Source organism: Panthera uncia, chromosome C2 (genome assembly GCF_023721935.1).
Source record: "Panthera uncia isolate 11264 chromosome C2, Puncia_PCG_1.0, whole genome shotgun sequence".
Taxonomy (NCBI): Eukaryota; Metazoa; Chordata; class Mammalia; order Carnivora; family Felidae; genus Panthera; species Panthera uncia.
Genome location: NC_064810.1, coordinates 30,437,518 through 30,453,554, shown reverse-complemented (window position 1 = coordinate 30,453,554; position 16,037 = coordinate 30,437,518).

The following is a 16,037-nucleotide window of genomic DNA, read 5'->3' as shown; positions in this document are numbered from 1 at the left end:
ATTGTTAAGACCTACTTAGGTAAAATTAGCATATATAATATTAATATAAAATAACATATATAATAACATATATAATATTGCTTATTGATACATACTCATGTTTTTTAAATTAAAAAAATAAGCTTACCTGAGAGCGAAAAATTTTGCCATAAGAATGCTTATTATGATGTTATGATTAGTAGTAAAAAATTGACAATGATCCAAGCACATACACATACAGGCACAGAAAATAAAGTATAAAGATTATTGGGAATGAGAGGAAACAAGTTTCTTTCACAGTATGTACAAAATAGAATTCATTTAATGCTGCATTTTGTTAATAGTAAAGAAATGAAAATATATGTAGAAAATATAGAAAACAACAGAAATTAAAAACAGCTCTTGGTAAGGCAAGGCACATTATGAGGACCTTCTCTTCCTATATTATATATTTCTCTAGTGTTTGAACTTTGTTTTATATAGTGTAGGTTAATATATGTTAATATCCTACAAGGAAAAAATATAACTTCCTGATTAAAAATAAAATAATCGGGGAGCTTCTCCATAAAGACAAATAACCAGGGTAATGTAGCTCTATATTTTTCAGTTTTCTCATCTGACAAATGTCTAATCTACTTTACAGAATTGTGGGAGTAATTTGAAATAATTTAGGAGAGACTGCTCTGCAACTTGTAGTGCTATCTCATAATTTAAAATCTGAAGAATTTGCTTTGAACCATTGATAAGATTATCTCGCCTACCTCTAATTCCAGGTGGAAAACAATGCAGTAAATGGCTCTTACAGAGATAAGACACTACCTTCTGTAGCAGCCAAGTTTAACTCCTTCAGAGACAGGCTATCATCATCAGTCTGTATTGCAAAAAAAATCTCATACTTTCTGAGAGGAAAGCTCATTTGCCAGGTTGTTGAAAAGCCTAAAGAATGGTTCCAAGCAACAATGGTCATTTGATTCTTTGTTTATTCAAATGTATTATTATGCATATGGAAGACACTTGGAAATATTTGTATTGACAAGCTAGAGTACTGAAGCAAGACAGCCTTAGCCATATGGTTATGTAATTATCATAAAGTTATCTAGAAGAGCATAGTTAAACCATTACGGAGTATGTCAAAGAAAGATAGCTGGCTGGCTCATTTATAATGAATGTTGTTCTTTTCTTGTTTTTTTCAGCAATGAGAATGAAATATGTACATATATATATATATATATATATATATATATATATGAGACAGTAGGTGGCAGCGTCCTTAGCAGCATTTGGCAGATTGAGGCAGTTAGTACCTAATAAAATAAGGACCACATTAGTTGTACTGATATTTGCTGCCCTTCATCCAAAGAAATTTCCATAATTATTATCATGTAGTTACATCACCAAATGAAGATCCATATTTGAATTGTGGTTTAAAATGCATACTGATTGTGATTTGATTAGTCATTAGCATACCAAATATGGAATCCACAGGCTTTTGGAAATGTGGGAGGCTAGATTTCAGTATCCTCAAACTGGATGATTTTTACCTTTCTTTAAAAAAAAATGTACTTATGATAACCTCCAATGCATTCATTTCTCAGATTTGCCTCTAGATAAATGACGATCTAGGTTTAGACATTAAAATAATGTTCTATATTTCACTTCAATAAGCAGTACTGAAACTTTCATATGAATCATAATCTGTCCATCCTTTAAGTAAATCTCAATTACAATCAGAAAATCAATTACAGCTTTCTTAGGAGAGTGTCCTTTCTAAACTTAATGATATTTAGATCCTTCAAATCTTATAATTTTCTTTCCAGGTATTTTCTAAGGAATAGATAGGAATTAAAAACAGAGTATTTTAGAAAAATCTGAGAAAAATCAAAATATGACATTTATTAAGATGAAATTATAATTTTTTACTTAAATTCAATGTGCAGAAAGTCTTGAATGCCAACAATATTCCAACCACATAGAACTTCACAAAACAGGGGGGTGGGGGGTGGATCCTTGACCTTAGGGGGTACTCTTTGGTAGAGAGATGCTATGCAAAAATATCGATAATATAAAAAGCTATAACGGATTATATGCGCATAATTTTTAGTACTACTCCTACTACTAAACTATCAATACTAATAATGATTATTTTTTTTAATTTCAGAATGCTTTATGTACTAGGCACTATCCAAGATACTCTAAACATTTACTTGTTTAACCTGTCCACACACCTTATAAGGTTATATACTTTTATCATGGAAGAGAAAATTGAGGCTTGAGATGTTAGTTAAGGTAGAAAATGGCAAGATTTTTCTCGTTCCAAGATTCTATTGAACACAGCAACTCATAAAATTATAAATAATATGTACAATACAAGACAAAATAGGATCCATTATGCAGGAGAATTCAAGATATTAAGCAAAATTCAACGGAGTAAATTTTCAAGATCTTATTGGTTTTATTCAATGATTCATAAATCAGGAACATCCAATTTAGCAGACAGAAAATAACTTCAAGGAGATGTACAAAATGAAAGACTTATCGGCAGAGCAGGAACAAAGAAGTTATACCAGGTAAAAAAAGTGGTTTGGTAATGGTAAGATCACTTTTCTTTAGGGGATGGCAGGGTTCTATCAGCAGATTAGCTAACTACTGCTGATTAGGCAATTCTTGATTGACTAGTTTAAGATTCCTTTTCTGGGATACCTGAAACTGTAATTAAGTATTGGTTTGGTGACATGAGGCTTAGCACAAGTGACTCCATTTGGGGGTCTGTTGTCTTATTTTTAAGAGAGCAAAGGATTTTAATGTCAAAGTGGCAGGCAACTTTATCTGCTTTGTTCACAGATGTATGCCAAGTTCCTAGAACTATGTCTTGTCAATAAAAGATCCTCAAAAAACATTCATGGCATTGAATTACATCTCAAGGAAGTAAGTTTGCATTCATTAGATGTGGGGGTTGTGGTGTGAGTTGGGAAAGGATTCAGATGAAGTTATTTGAAGGAAATTTTACTGGTGTCCATGGAATAGTTAAGTTCCTTTTTGTCAAATCTCCCACTCACTGTAGCTTCCCTGATTGCAAAATGAGCATTCAAGCTCTCTTTGAACCCTCTTCATGTTAAGAGAATTTCCAAAAACATTATCTAAATGTAGTAATATTTATATCAGCATGCTTAGATGCAGAATAAGAATGTGTCATACATGAGAAAAAAAAAATATCAGTGTTTAAGACTCTGAAAGGCTCTATGGTCGTGCTTGTGGCCAGTAGAAATTAAGTTACTAGAGTTGAAGAGGGTGAGGACCTGTGAACTGATTCAATTATACCAGATAGTCATAAACTTTGCAAGAGATAAGGCAGAGAGTGAAAATGTAGACCAGGTGCTGAAATCACTGCAGAAAGAAAAAGAAAATCTGAGCAACTTAGTAAAGGACTGTATTAAAGGACAGAAAGCAAACCTTGTCAGTATGAGCTGAAGAAAAGACATGGGTGGAATGACTGTATTCTGGCCACTTGCAGGGAGCAAGGAATGTGCAAATGGTTTCTGTCGCTATGGATTTCTGGGGGAGTGCATTAGACAGCCAGATACAATCTGTTTTGAGGGAAACGCAAATGAATGGAAGTGATATTTAAGGAAAAGTCCGAGAATAAATTCCTTCAGCATTTATTTACTGATTCTCTACATATACCAGTCTCTTTGCAGGACTCTATAGATGCAGAAATGTTTCTATTATCAAAATAATAAGCCTTGAAAAGGGCACAATTAAACAAAGGAACAAATACAAATCTGGTGAGTTTGGTGAGAGTAGGAGTGAGCTAGTTTGGATCAAGTAGGGAGCCAATTTGGGGACAGACAGTAAGCAAAGGAAAGAAAAGGAAACAAAAGGTTTAAGAAGTATGACCAGATGGGATGGACATGTTGCAGTAGAAAATGAAAGTGTAGAATTTAAGGAATATAATAAGAAAAGTTATCTTAAGTAAAGATGAGTCAGACTAATTTTGATATTTGGACAGCTACTAGATATAATCATAAAATTATTAGCTAGCAAATACCTAGAAAAGCACAGTATTCAACCATAACTTAATATGATTTCATGAAAATTAATCACCCCAGAACAATTTAATTTCTCTATGACAGTGATAGCTAAAATCGAACAAGACATTTAATATATCTAGGTTTTAGAAAGGCCTGATGCAGATTTGCATGTCATTTTCACCAAGAAATTTGGAATATTTTGTAAGGTTAATGTATAATTGTACAAAAGTTTATATTCATAGGTGGTTATCAGTGATTATGTGACAAACTAGGGTTACATATTGAGAGCCATACCACTGTGGTCTCTGTTCTAAGACCCAGTATTTTTCAAATATTTAATCAATGGTTTAGGAGATAGCCTCATCCACCAGCTTAATGAGAACATTGCCCATTGTCCTCTTGGAAGACAGCCAACACTACAAGGTACAAAAATATAATTCAAGTCATAAAAGTCTGACTTAAAACATAAAGATACACCCTCTAAATTTAGAGACTGAACACTATTTGAATATATGCATTAATACACTAGCATAGCTCCAAAAGACAATAACTAAAAGCAGAAGTTCTTTTTTTGTCCACAGAAGTCCAATTTATTAAGAATATCCACAATGCCTGCTATCTCTTAATTGGAGTATTTCTTCTCTCTCTCTCTCTTTAATTTTAAACAGGATGCCACAAACAAGATACCTAACAAAGGTTAATAGATACAATATGAAAACTAATATGTCAGATTTTTTTTTATTCTATATAAGCTATTCACATCCTCTTGTTCCATATTTTGCTCAAGTATTATTTGTTGAATGAATTGATGACTTGAAAGAGAAACTTTAGGGGCAATAGATAGTGAAGTAAAATTCATTCATTTCTATTAATTTGCTGATTTAAATGGCACTTATTATGTTTTAACTATTTTCCAGCATTGTGTTAGACACTGGGAATACAGTAATGAGTGAATCATCAAACCTGCTCAGAGTAATCAGCAAAGAAAAAAAAAAAAGAAAGAGAAAGAAAATCAATAACTCCAATTATATGTGACAAAAACCATAAGAAATACATGGCAGGACATTAGAGGAAAATAGAGAACAAGAACCTGTCTAAACTGATGGTGTTCTGACTAAAGCAATATTTGAATAAAGTTTGCACTGAAGTTTCAAGGATGAGTTACTCTTCACTATGGGGTGTGTGTGTGTGTGTGTGTCTGAAAGTGAAGAGATGGGAAAACATATTCCTTGCAAGTGGAAATTGAGAGAGGAAGGATAGCTATATTTCTATCAGACAAAATAGATATTTTTTATGTTTATGTATTTTTGAGACAGAGACAGAGAGAACGCTCCTGCGCATGTGCACACAAGTGGGGGGAGGGGCACAGAGAGAGGGAGACAGAGGATCCAAAGTCGGCTCTGCACTGACAGCAGCAAGCCCGATGTGGGGCTCGCAGTGGCAAACTGTGAGATCATGACCTGACCAGAAATCAGACACTTAACCAACTGAGCCACCCAGGTGTCCCTGGCCAAAATAGATTATAAGTAAAAATCTGTAACAAGAGACAGAAAAGGTCATTATACCATGACAAAGGGATCAGTTTATCAAAAGAATATGTTTTTGAATTAAAGATATTTGAATTAAATCTGACTTTTCTTGGAGAGTAGTGATGAGTGTTGAGGCTGGATAGGAACCAGGGTTCTTACTGGTATAAAATTTAGAGAAGCTTAATATAAAAGCTCCTTGTGTGTCAAGTAACTACCATCAATTTCATAAATTTAAAATAAGTGAATCTGAACTAGCATATGGACAAAGTTCCTTTTAAGTTGAACAAAGATTAAAATGTAGGGGAAAGGATCACTTGGCAAATATATTATTGGTTTTGAAAAACTTCCAAGTGTTTAAAAAGTAGTCTTCAAATCAATGATACCCACATGTCCAAGCTTTCTCATGCTCACTATTGAAAAATGAAAAGTAGAAAAAAATGAATAAATTTCAAGAAACCTACAACTTAGGAAGAATGAATCATGAAGAAATAGTAAATATGAATAGATATATAAGAAATCAATAATCAAAAATCTCCCAACAAAGAAAGGCCAAGAACCAGATGATTGCATTGATGAATTCTACCAAACATTTACAAAGTTAATGCCAATCCTTTTCAAACAAATGAATGAAAAGGATACTTCCAAACTCATTTTAGCCAAATAAGCCAAACAAGGACACTACGAAAAGAAAATTACAGGCCAGTTTCCCTGATGAACATAGATGCAAAATTTCTCAGTTTAACACTAGAAAATCATAGTCAGCAGCACCATAAAAGGATTGTACACTGTGAAAAAATCAGATTATCCCTGGGATGCAAGGATAGTTCAACATACAGAAATCAATTTGATACACTACATTAACAAAATGAAGGAGAAAAAAATGTATGATCATCTCAATAGGTGCAGAAAAAAAGTCATTTGATAAAATTCAACTTCCTTTCACCATTCACCAACTCTCAGCAAACTGGGTATAGAAGGAACATACCTCACATAATAAAGCCATTTGTGTCAAGCCCACAGCTAACATCACACTCAATGATAAAAAGCTGAAAGCTTTTCCTCTAAGATCAGGGGAAAAAAAAAACAAGGATGCCCACTCTTGCCCCTTGTATTTAGCATAGTACTGGAAGTTTTAGCTAGAGCAATTAAGTAAGAAGAGAAACAAAATATATCCAAATCGGAAATGAAGGAGTAGAATTGTTTCTGTCTGCAGATAGCATGATCTTATAAATAGAAATCCCCAAAGACTCCACCACAATCAGTGTTAGAATTAATAAATGAATTCAGTAAAGTTGCAGGATACAAAATTAACATACAAAAATCAGTTGCATTTCTATATCCTAGCAAAAAAAAAAAAAAAAACTACCTGAAAGAGAAATTAGGAAAGGAGTCAAAATTATAATAGCATGAAAAAACAGCAAAATACTTGGGAATAAATTTAACGAAGGAAGTAAAAGATATACATACTGAAAACTATAAGATATTGATGAAAGAACATCAATTATATTTCAATTAAAAAAATATCTGTCTTTGCCCACTTATTTGGAAAAATAAGTATTTAGGACCTAGAATTGATATCTAAAGTTTCTTCTTACTTTGGAATGAAATATATTATTTGGATTATGAATTACAAAACACATTTATTGAGCATTTATTTCATACTTCCTGTGTACTGAGTATTTACCTGTAGGATACTTGTTTCAGTCTTCAAAATTTATCACTATTTTAATCCTGCAAAAGGTTATTTCTCTCTCATGTGACCAATCTAGATTATTAGAATATTTTACTCACTGTGTTTATGTGAAGAGCCATACTGAAAGAAGCTTTCAAAATCATCAGAAAGGGAAAAAAAAATCATCAGTAAGAAGACAACTTGGCAAATTAAACCTGGGTTCTTCATTCATCACTGTTCACATTTAGAAGCAAGTCCAGGACCAAAACGCATGCTAAAACAAAACAAAACAAAACAAACAAAAAAAACAATGGAACTATGTAACAAAAAGTGGGAAAGCTAAAAATATTTGGTGACCACAAAATGACAATCTAGATTTCTTGATTCTTGACTGTGGGCAATATCAGAATACAATCTGGATTAAAATTTTCAAACGTGAGAATATAAAGCCCAATGCATTATAATAGGATTCAAATTTTTTTCTTAATCATAATTTTGTACATTCATTTTTTTTTCTAAAGGGCACAAGGTTACAACACTATCCCATGTTTTCTAAACATAGTATAATTGTATGCTATTTTAACAAATTTTAATGCCTTTATCTGACAATATAGTACAAAGTATTAATTAACATAAAATAATACAATATTATGTAGGCCCAATATTCAGGGATTTCAGAAGTCTTGGTGTGATTAGTTGATTCAAATTGCTTAATGGGAATGCTTGCTTTCAAATCTGAAAGGGGGCACGATGAAAGAGACAGAGACAGGCAGAGGAAAAGAGACAGAGAGAGAGGTGATATAGGAAGGAAGTACGTTTTTAATGAGGGCAAAATCTCAAGGAAATATGTAATTTGATGTGCTTGCAAAGGTGAAATTTCAGGGGAGCCTGGATGGCTTAGTCAGTGGAATATACGGCCCTTGATTTCAGGGTTATGAGTTCAAGCCCTATGTTGGGTTTAGAGATTGCTTAAATAAACTTAAAAAAAAAAAACAAACTTAAAAAAAGGTGAAATTTCATTAAAAGAAATTGACCTTTGAATTAAAAGAAATATAATACAAATATATATGAAATTTCTCTAGTGTTAATCATATTTATCCATACTCATCTATGTATAGATATTCCCGGGAAAATCACATACAGGGATGGATTTTGTAAACATATGAATATTTTTCTGCATTTCAATTTATTTCCAGTAATAAGAGAGACAATGTCCCTGATTTTTTTTTTGTTGTTGTTTTTATCAAATTCAGGACAGAACCATCTTAGGCAATATGTTGCAGTGAGTGTTCTGATCTGGGAATATAAGGGACCCATCATTTCTGACATCATATCATATTTTAAGAGACAACAGATGCTAGATAAAATTATTACAATATCTCCCAAAAGAATCACCAAGGCAGTTCTTTCTCTATCATCTCTATCTCCTTTAAACTGCTTTTCACACGGCTATACTTTGTTTTTGAAGTTGTCTTCATTTTACCCAAAGCAATTAAGATGTATTTGGGAGTTTGGGAAATGTAATATATAATTTCCCTGGCTTCACTACTCTCTATTGATAATAAACTTAAAATTTGGATGTAATGTCTGTCAAAGACATTTTTAATATTTATGGATTTCTGCAAATGGAAAATCTCAAAAATGCATTTACATTTTAATAAATGACATGTTTATTTATATATGCAATAAACTATCTTTTTTAAAGAATATAACTATATTCGATTAAGATTGTTCTGGATAATTCAAAACATTCAGTAGTCATGTCTATGGTTGATTAAATACTCCAGTTTTAAGGATAGCCATGGACAAGATCAGAATGAATGTATATGTACACAAAGAGAAAAGTTTACTGCTCTAGGTTTGTATGTGAGCTTTCTCTTTTACATACTTCCTTTAATTTTGAAAATGTACATGCCTATATTTGTGTGCATACCCATTTGTCCCTAAGCCATTGAAATGTTATTCTTGGAACTAGAGCTAGTTTTTCATAGCTGTGACTGTTTGAGTAATTGGGAAAATCACCCTGACAGAAAATCCCTTAGTCTATGTACATCAGCAGTTATATCCATGGTGACATGACCCAAGAAATAAAACTTCAGGAGATTAAAGACTGAGTGATCTTGAATCCTGCTTCCAGCAGCTAAAGATCATAATTTGATATCTGGCACAGATTTTTTCTTGTGACCTACACAAAACAGGTTAATGATTTTTATGCCTCAGTTTCCTTATTTGTGAAATGTAGTATGAAAATAAAGCTGATCCCAGGGGGAAGAGGTGTTGCTGGGTTTACATGATGAAGTGTGATGTACATGCTGAGTGAATTCTCGTTATGTACGTTATGACCAGATTATTTTCATGTTATGTAAAAACTAGCCAATTTATAGATACACACAGGTATTGTACTTCATATATAAAAGGCAAGGTCAGAAACGTTTTTCAATTATTATTTTTGAGAATGAGTAAAAGCTAAAATTAGCTAATGTATGGCTTACAATTTTCTGCATTTTTTGAGCAGTCTGCTCTTAGCCAATAATATCAGATATTAGTCTGACTTTAATTTGTAATAAAACAGAGCTAAATATACCCAGTTCTTCATTTCTATTATTTATTGCAGTGCTTGTCACATGAATGTATTGATTTTTGTGCCAACTTCTGTTCTTATCAAATTTTTGTCATGCAGATTAACTTCTCTAAATGCAGTACCCTCAGTATACTTTACAAAATATATTGGCATGACATTATAATTTGACCTTTACATCTTAGACTGAGGAACCAGGCCATTTCGGGTCTGAGAGCCATATTCTGTGCTTCATTTTATTCCATTAATTTTGGTCTTTTATTGAGCTCTCCACAAAGTAAGGCATGGATTCTGCATGACACTTTCTTTGGATGTTATGATTGAATACAGGTAGTTCAAATATACATTTTACATTTTTGAAACATGGCTGAACCATCTTTTTGAGCATGGTTAAACTAAGACCATTTATTTAAAGGAAAAACATGAGTAGAAGAGCAAAAATTGCATCCTGAGTTGACTGAAAATTCAGGAAGTTACTTGAAAGGTTAATTAATTAATTAATTAAAACAGCAACAACAACAATAAAAAACTTGTGACTAATTCAGAGAGACATTGACATTATTTTATTTAAAATTCTTCACAAATTTAATATCCACAATCTGTGGAACAATGTGGAAAACTTAAAGTGCATTTATAAGGTTCAATAAACTATATTGTGGTTGCTCATCTCAGCCCTGGGTTAATAACCAGCTAGGAAGAACTGGCCCATGATACAGGCCAAGAGGTAAAATGTCTCTCAATCACCTGGTCCTTCATTCATTTAGAAATATTCATTGAGCACCTTATATTTGCTAGGCTCTGCTTATTTGTTTCTTTACATTATTATTTGTTTACATTTGAGGAATTTTTATACTTTTAGGCAGAGGAGGGTTTTTTTTTGTTATTTTAGATTTTTTTTGCAATAAGAAAATATTTCTGAAACTTATAGACAGTATTCTTTCCATTGAATCACAGCCGAGTTTTAAAATCAAAGACAATTGATAGAGTACTTTTTGGGTAATATTCAACTATTAGATAGTGTAAGGCTGTTATTTTTACTTTTTCATCATTTTCTGGGAATATTACTGCCCCTCTCCAAAATCAAACTTGAGGGGCGCCTGGGTGGCTCAGTCGGTTGAGCACCGAATTCGGCTCAGGTCATGATCTCGCGGTCCATGAGTTCGAGCCCCGCATCGGGCCCCTGTGCTGACAGCTCAGAGCCCAGAGCCTGTTTCAGATTCTGTGTCTCCCTCTCTCTGACCCTCCCCCATTCATGCTCTGTCTCTCTCTGTCTCAAAAATAAATAAACGTTAAAAAAAAAAATCAAAATCAAACTTGATTATGCTCAAAGAAGCACATTTAGACTAAAAAGAATTAGAAAAGATGATCAGGGTTCCTGGATGGCTCAGTCGTTTAAGCGTCTGACTCTTGATTTTGACTCAGGTCATGAGCTCACAGTTCATTAGATCAAGCCCCGTGTCAGGCTCTGTGCTGACAAGACAGAGCCTACATGGTATTCTCTCTCTCTGCCTACTGCTTCTCTCTCAAATTAAATTAAAAAAACTTAAAAAAAAAGAAAATATGATCAAAATCAGAAGTTTTCCAGAAAGAAAATCTCCATAAACATTTAAAATATATATTTAAGGGTAAACATTAAAATGACAAGCATCAAAATAAAAATGATGTTTATATTATTTATAATATGTGTTATATATTATACTGTATGTATTATACTTATATATTGTATATAATGTTATCATATATTATATTAATATATAGATATAAATCTATATCTACATTTACATCTATAATGAATTGCTGTTATCAGGTATGATAACAGGTATGGGCCCCAAGGCCCATAAACTTCCTTTTGAAAATTCTTTAGAGAAGACTTGCAACCTCTGAGTAATTTATCATGATCACTCTCCAAGGAAGTTCTGAGTTCACAAGTCTTTTTTCTCAATTTATTTCTGATGTCATTTCAGGTGATACTCGGAATAATTCTACTCCTAGAGCAGAGTCTAAGGAACAAGATGCAGGATTATAGGTTCTATAATGGAGCCTTCATTTTATAGTTTCCTTAAAGCCAAATAATATTAATCAGAAAGTCATGCAGGCAAGCCATTGTTGTAGTTATCAAAATTCTGAGTAAAGCAGAACCTAAGGACCCCAAGTATGTAATGAAAAAGAGGGGAAGGTAAAGAAAGAGATAAACGAGATAAAGTGGATAATACCAGCTATGCGGGCATTCAGAATCATATGAACATCATTTTTTTATTCCTCTTTACATTAAGTCATTATAAGCTAGTGTTGGTCCAGAAAGCAAAATTGTGCTTTTCAAGATTCCCGGTAGAGTAACTCCTGATCCCTTTATTCTATTCTTTCACAACCCAAAGTAAGTGGTAATGAGCATTAGAAATTATAGAGATGAAATGCTTCATAGAAAATGCAAATATGTCTTTAATTTTTAGCTGAGTGATAGCTATCAATGAATAAAATCTTATTCAAAGAACATTTTATAGTCGTCATTTTTAAACTGAGAAAATGAAGTACCATCATCATTCACTTTAGTGTTGGTTAAGAATTGAAAATTGGATTCAGTCAATGATAATGAAGATAAGTGTTAACAGTAGCTTTCATGTACAAGATAGGTCACTCTCTGTCTCACACACACACATGGAATGAAGAGTTAGGCAGGCTAGGATTGGATTTTTGCATCTAGAAAGACATCTAAGTTTGCCCTAGGTTCCACCCCCAAAGTCACAAGATGGCCATCCGTGCAAGAAAGAGTTAACTAAGCAGCCCTGTATTACTCAAACCTTGCACAGCAGGCTCAACACTGGACCTGTCTGTGAATGGATTGGCCCTCAGCTGCTCCTAACAAATGAGGTCTTTGAATGTTCTAATTGATGAAAGTGTTTTGTAGGCTTGGAGCCTTTAACCATGCTGTACCAGTTTTTCCAGATAACCTGTGCAAGTGTGATTTACAGTGAACACCTGCTTTGGGGATCTGGAGGAACTGTGGCAAGTCCTGTAGGCATTGTATGTCCACGTGACCAATCCCCACTGAAAGCCCTGGGCGCCTAGGTCCAGGCACAGGTGAGCTTTCCTGATAGAAAACACTGTGTGCATGTTTTCATATATTGTTGCTAGGGAAATTAAGCACATGCTATGCAACCCCACAGAAAGCAGAATCTGGGAAGCTTCAGACTGGTTTCCTTTAGACTTTGTCCCATGAACCTTTTTTTTTCTTTGATAATGTTGTACTATATCATTTTGCTATAATAAACTATAACCATGAAAATAAGAACTCCTGGCTCCTGTGAGTCCCTTGAGCAAATCAACAAATCTGAGGGTTATTTGGGAACTCTTAACACACATAATATTCTCATATGAGGCATTAGAAAGGAAGATGTACGAGGGAAGAAAAAAATCCTTATCTTGAATCTTCACACAACATCTGTTTAAATCTCCATTTGCTCTCTTATCTTTATCTTCATCTGGGCACAATGCCCAGGGTTCTGTTGGCAAGAAAAGGAGAATGAATATTGGGCAGGCAACCAGCTGCATATTTGCCCACTCAAACATCAACATGCCCCTTATTCCACCCCCCCATATATGGAAGAAACACAACCTTCTCTCAAAGAAAACCACCCTAAAATTCTCATAGAATTTCTACACAGACCTCAAGGCCCAGGATCTCTGAGTTACATGAAGATCTGTGCACATTATGTTGGGGGTAGTTCTTATGACTTGTAGATTAAAATACTATAAGGGAAGAATGAGAAATACATAGCAGTCAAATGCCACCTAATAAAAATAGCCTTGAGACTTGGCTCTAGCAGTGGAATTTGTTTCTTGATTAGCCAGTATGATAGGCCTTGATTCATCTCTTGCATAGATTATCACCTGCTCATTTTCCTCCAAGGCCCTGACTTTGACCTCTGAGAGAATTTTCCTTGCCCTAGATCTCCTGATTGTATCTGAGGTGAGTATTGAACAGTATGCCCTTCTTGGGGGTTGTATAAAACCCATGGCTTGCTTCCTACTGTTACAATTTTAAAGGCCCAGAGATTTATTTGTAAATTGAACTGTCATACCTCCTTGAGACAAACATTTGGGATTTCAGCAACACAGTTGCCTAAAATTTAATATGCTTCTGGTCTATTTGTGTCCAATCATCATGACTAGTGTCCATGTGGAATGATTATTTTGTCATTGTTACCATATTTCATTCATTATTTATGACACTAGTGCCATCAAAGAAAATCAAAATATTGTTTGTCTCCACCCTTCAGGGGCTTACAGTCTACTGAATGAGATGATACTTCAAAAAATGAAGCATTAAAAAAATAAGAAGCAGCCTATATGTATATATTTTTTAAAAAAGTAGATCAGACGATAGGTGCTATAAATACAATTCAATAAATACAGAGAGTCTCTGCTGGAGTAGTCCTGAAAGGCTTTGTGGAGATTTAGAGGTGATCCTTTGAAGGACAGATATTTAAAATAGCTGGAGAGAAAGAGAAAAGAACTGCTAAAGATTCAGACCAACCCACGTATAGGATGGCATAGATAATGAATGCAGAGTATTTCCCTAAGGAAAAAAGAAAGCATGATGAGATATGGACCTACAGATTGGTCTCAAAGATGTCTGTGTTTAGAGAATAAATATAAAATGGATAAAACGTAAGGGATATGCTATCCCAGATGGATATTTGGCTACACCTGAACTGCTGTTGTTCAAATAAGAGTAGGCAACTTTAAGGAGTCTTGGGATACTGGGGCAGGATGGTAGGGAACTGGGTAAGGTGTCTAGGCATTTGACACTACAGGAGGTAATGGAGCACAGAAGTGATCCAGTTAGTATCTGAATGCTATAAGCAAGTTCTAATAGCCTGTGGCCCCAAATTTAAAGGCAGCCTTCTTTTATCACCAGCATCAGTTAATATGATGGAAACTTTTCACCAACATTTCTGAGGCTATCACAATGCCCGCATCTCCTTATTGCTTCCCCCAACTCTTTCCATCTCTTTTTCCACCTCCTCTTCTCCTTCCTTCTAGGATTTGGCCTTCCTCTACCCACCCTCATGTCCTTAGGGACCAACAAGGCATATCTTTTTAATCCAAGTGTAGTTTTTAGCCTAAATAAGTTTATCTTTCATTATTAGCCTCTGTCTTTTGTTCTCTTTCTCTGGCTAGTTTAAGTAGAAAAAGGTTAATTAGAGTGCTAGAAGAAGAATCTACAAGAAGTCCAGCAATAATAAAAGTTAGGAAAAGCTCACCCTTTTTTTTTAATGTATTTTGAGACAATGTGTGCAAGCAGGGGTAGGTATAGGAGGAGAGACAGAGAGAGAAGCAGAGGGAGGGAGGGAAGGAAGGAGAGAAAGAGAGAGAGAGAGAGAGAGAGAGAGAGAGAGGGAGAGAATCTTAAGCAGGCTCCCCACCCCGTGTAGAGCTGATACAACAGGGCTTGATCCCACAATGCTGAGATCATGACCTGAGCTGAAATCAAGAGTCTGACACTTAAAACAGTTGATCACCCAGGTGCCCCATATTTTTCTCTTTGAAAGTAAGCTCCAACTCTGCTCATCATAGCATTAGGTACTTAGGATGCTACAAACTGTATATTAGAACTTGTACTAAAGATGAAGATAAGGCATTAGTGCAGTAAGTATCTCCCAGTCCCTGACTATACTTGCTTCTTTGTATATTTTTCATTGCTCACTTCCTCCTTCTAAGTTCATGTATCTGTACCTACTTAGAAGAACCATAACTGCAAGGAAATCCACCTTCAAGGGAATCTGAAAATATTATCTATCTATCTATCTATCGATCTATCATCTAACTATTATCTGTCTATGTAGCTATCTATCTAGCTAGCCATCACCTATCTAATTTATTTATTTACTTTTAGTTTACCAGTTTATTCATTATAGGAAATTTCATTAGAAAGGGGTTGAAATATCATTGACTTAACTCCTAATTCTCTTAAAACATCTCACTTCAATTTGTTGGAAACTATTATTTAATCCTAATGAATCTTAGAAAAAGTTATGTGAAGAAAGATTAAAATCATTCCCAATAGCAAAAAATAACCAATTTGATGAACCATATATGTGTATATGTATACTATATATAATACATGATATATAAACATGTATATGCTATCTTTGAGTGAATTAAATATAGAGAACTTTACAAATATATTTAATCGAATTGTTCAAATCAAGCATTATTCAGAATATTAAAATATGTTTCATTTGTCTTGT